The sequence below is a fragment of the Ostrinia furnacalis genome, unplaced genomic scaffold (assembly GCF_004193835.3).
Source record: "Ostrinia furnacalis isolate ACB-3 unplaced genomic scaffold, ASM419383v2 OfSCF6548, whole genome shotgun sequence".
Classification (NCBI taxonomy): Eukaryota; Metazoa; Arthropoda; class Insecta; order Lepidoptera; family Crambidae; genus Ostrinia; species Ostrinia furnacalis.
In genome coordinates, this window is record NW_021136787.1 from 70089 (window position 1) to 74912 (window position 4824).

Here is a 4824-nt window from a genome sequence, read left to right on the forward strand (position 1 = left end):
GTAAGTCACTGACCTCTATACACACTGGACAGGCTGTCTCATACAAATGACAGCTAATTTTGTGTGCCAATTTGAAGCACCACCAGGCCTGTTCATCTCCGCGAGTTTACATCGAAAACAAAACAAGCATGGCACCCTACAGGATTACTATTCGACAAGGCCTCACATACCTACGAGCGAACATTATAATAATATGGAGAACCATAGGAGTAGAAAGCGAGAAAGTAAATCACTAATTTTAGTTCCATGGACACTTGTATTTGCCTACTACAGCGCCAAAATGACGAAAATCAAATAGGCACAAAAATATTATAACAGCAGCCAGTCTAGTGTGTATAGAGGTTAGTGAGGTAAGATGTTTTCACGTTCACTGAAAAAAAGGTTCTGCTTGTGAAGTTACGAATACAATGGGGGCATTTGCCAGAAAATAGCGCTATCTAGCGCTAGTAAGAAAAATAGCGTCCTTTTAGCGGTAAGTGTTGTCACTATCAAAAAATGCAAACGTGTTCTCGCCGAAAACATGCTAAAGTTTCGGCGGTTGCCATAGCACCGCACAATTGTAACAAGTAGATACCATTTTCTGGCAAACACAGCCAATTTTAAGGGAGCACGTCTGGCCGTTTCTCTTAAACAAATAATGCTACACACGATCTCACTATCTTGTATTTTCGTTAGAAAATACATTACCAATATTTAGCGTCTATTATAATTACTATAGGCTTTAATTTAGAACTTTATTTCCCTCGTTTTGGCAGAGCTATCATGTTTACGTTGAGGCGTTTTATATTATTCATTTATTTATATTGTGTCCATCAATCGTTCTTTGTATTCCGTCATCCGTCATACGTCCTGGGTGTCCTGACACGTCGTTACCCTCTTAACAGTACCTATATAATATGTGTGTGTACGTACATAGCTTAATATTATACCGCTTCCTTCGATCGAACTCTACAAATAGCCGTGACTCCGTGAACCACGCTTAGCTAAAGAGAAGGGGCTTGTAATATGGACAGCCTTCATAATATCATGTGTATTGATTAAAACAACTGTCAAAGTCGAGTAAACATGACTGACGAAGCATTTCATATTTATAAAGGGGCCGCAGCGCCCATCAAACTTATAGCTTTACTTAGGAACATATAAATAATGACGAAGAGTCGGAAGGAATAAGCTTGATGATGATGATTAGTAGGGAAAAGCGAAAACTTTGAACGACTCCCATTATAAGTGCTGTTACTTTAATGATCGTAGTTGCCCCATTAAATTTTCCCAAAACACCCTATATACTAATGCAGCCAGTAACAATTAAACAGATACCGATGTAATAAGTTAATCAAAAGCGTATAAATATTTGCGAGATCGGTAAACATGGAGGAATTTTCAATTTTCCATCCATTACGCAATACATTATCTACATGACTAACATATTGGCTGCAAAAAGGAGATGCAGTACCTCTTGAATTTCAAATAAAACATAGACGTTGGATGAGCGCCAAATCGGATACGGCTAGGGCTATAAATCAAGCTAGGTTTTTGCTTTGCAAATTGATTAAAAAAATTACCTAGGCGGGTTTTACGTTGTGAAGGTAAATACAGACTTCTAGATACACATAGGTATTAACTTTAGCAAACATATTTGCGCATTATTGTATTATTAACAATGACGTGTAAGTCTTTTGAATAGCTTTTGTGACCTAAAAGTTTCTTATAAATAAGAATAATGATGATTTTATGGCATATAGTCAGTTATTCATTCATCTGTGTTATTGGTAGATTGTGGAATGAAATCCTATTACTATTATTTACCTCGTGACAAGCCAATAAGTAAATAAATTATGACATTGGTAATAGTAATGAATTAAATTATCTTTAGGGCACTTCCTTAGATTAATAAAGCCTAGATAGATAGTCAATGCACGAAAGGTGAGGCAGTTTTTAGGGAGCAGCACGGATTACCCGTAAACGTCACATGAACTGTCAAAGTGAAAAATTGGTAAACACGTCCGACGAATTTTAATTGATTATAATGGTTTGTGCTGTGAAAGGGTGTCTAAAATGGTAGCGCATTTTCTTACATAACTTTTCAATTCCTATCATTGGAGGTCCGAAAATATTTCTCATACAATTTGATACCATAATGATCATTCTTCATAAAAAATTTAAAACCTACATATTTAAAAACATAATCATTGATATTCATAATATCACTAATCATACACTTAGTTTTTACTGATATTTGTTTNAATATTACAATTTTTCATTAAAGAAGAATAACAGTGCTGTTGGGACAATAAACCTTAATTGCGACGATGATCGACCGAGCGTGTATAGAAATACGCGTAAGCAAACAGGCGCGTGGCGGCCCGGACTGATTTGCAACTTGAAGTTGTCGCGCGCTGTAGGTAATTATCTCGGCCGGCATAGGCGAGTGACGGAGGCCTGGTAGTAGTCTGTAGTTGGCTACCTTAATAAACTCCGACAAACATTACTTCGACATTACGTTACTCCGACACTACTGAATATCGACATGACTTTACTTCGACACTACACTACTCAGACAAAGGATATTATCCTTTATTAATAAAAATCATGTTTTATTGTGTAACTAACCTTAAACCTTTAAGTAGTCACTAAAGTTATTCAAATTGGTATCACTTTTACATAAAATAACTCCGTAAAAATCCCAATATTGAGGATCATCAATTAGTTTATATTCAATATTAATAAATATTCAATGCTGTCTGAATATAAAATCAGTCTCTATAATTGACTTATGTAAAAATTTCCTTTTACAGGAAAAATATTTTATTCATAACTAAATTCCAGCAGGTACATTTATTTATCTACAAAGCCTTAAAAAGCTCAGATATTCTTCCTAATCACTTCCTACCGACAACTCCTCAATTTAACAACCCGATAAATCCCGCCTGATTACCGGCCTTTTCATAACGGCACGATCTCCATTTTATTTATTGCCATCCCAAGCCTTTTTAATCGGTGAAGCGTACAACTTAACTGCGGACCCGGCTGCTACAGAATTCAATTTAAAAATTCTATTTGCTGCGAAGAGGGTCTGATCAAACAGCTAGGTTGAAGTTTAACGACTTGTGGAACGTTTTCCTTGAAATTGTAGAAGTTTCTCTATAATGAATTAAAAGAAAACTAGTATTTTATGCAATGGGTTGTCCATTCCAGCTTGTCACAGAAATATCGTTATAAACTAGGTATAAGCCTAAAATCCGTTCAGTAGATTTTGCATGAAACTTTCACATTTATATAAACTTCAAGTTCAGTTTGTGGCTCTACCTATATTAAATCATCCAGAAAGATTGGAATCACAAAAGCTTTAAAAAAGGCCTCTTTACAATTTTAAATTAAGATAGACCTAATTGCCAATGAAAGGCTTAAAAAGTCGTTAATGCGTGAAACCCTGCGAAAATTGTTGGAAGTTTCAAGTAATAAATTATAGTGACAATCTAAAGCTTCGCTGAAAAGAGCGGTAGCATATTCAGCCCCTGAAATATTTGGTGAAAATGGACGGTGTTAATTTATGTTAATTAAGAAATTATACGATGCTAGTGCTATTCACTGTTCCAGACTACTTATTTAGTTAAAGTTTTGTAAATTCGTCCGTGCTCAATGAGATAAACTAAACTGTAAATATAAATGTATAAATTATAACATTTAATTAGACTATTACTTATTTAGTTGTATTATAAGCAGAAAATCAAATTATCCAAAGAAAGCGATAGCTTAAAGACTCTTACTCAAGTTAGAGAGAAAACAGTAAGTTTTTCTCGTAAGTAGGTAAATGATTTAATTTAATTCAAAATGTCTTTCATCCTACTTGGATGGGACTAAAATCAAACCAATTTAGAGCTGTAACAACAAATGTTTAATTAATTAGTTTAACAAGATCTTAATTTTCTAAAAATACCCATTATACGAGCGTATTTTATTTACCTTCTTGTACAGGCGACAGGACTTCGTGAATTATTCTATTCTATGGTATCTTAAATGGTTGTGATAAGTCTTATTTTGCAAGAAATTATAGTCGAATGGACTGGTGATTGTATTTAGGGGAAACCTTTCCTGTCCCTTCATTGGATTAGGATCTTGGATACGGAAGGAAAATTACATTACATAATACAGACCGTATTGCACTCTACATTGAACTGAAAATTGCTTGATTATGTTCTAAAGACGCTTGATATAATGTACTTTTATGGACGGTTATTTCATGTTATCTACCTATATTTGGAAAATAAACTCCTTTAACTTTTATTTCTCAATTTTGTACCTTACTTCCCAAAGTAATTGGACTGATAGAGTCATTTGTTTTTAAGTACGAGTCGATAGATCTTTCTTATCTTCCGATAACAGATAACGAAAGAAGTCACATGCAAAAGCTTTATTTTATATTACTCTTGCCTAGAGCTTTAACCTTGTTAGAATCTAATTATTTATCGAAAATAAAAGAATTTGGCAGAAAGCTTACATTTTAATACATTACCAACATACCGAAACAAATCAATTTGTTCTATTTTAAGAGATAGTACAATAAAAACAACGCATCAGATGATTCATCACAGTTTTCCATAAATAAATCGCACACGAAAATTCAGTAGAAAATCCTTCAATATTCAGCACACTAATATGTCAAAGGCTGAATGGAATATAAGGGTGGCCTTCAATTTCACGCTGAAGCGAGTTCCAATAGAAAGTGTGAATCACTATCGAGAAGGCACGCGAGTTACAAAGAACCAATCGATAAATACTCGATGCTAAAAGTTCATAGAAGTAAAGTCGCAAGCACAAGCATCA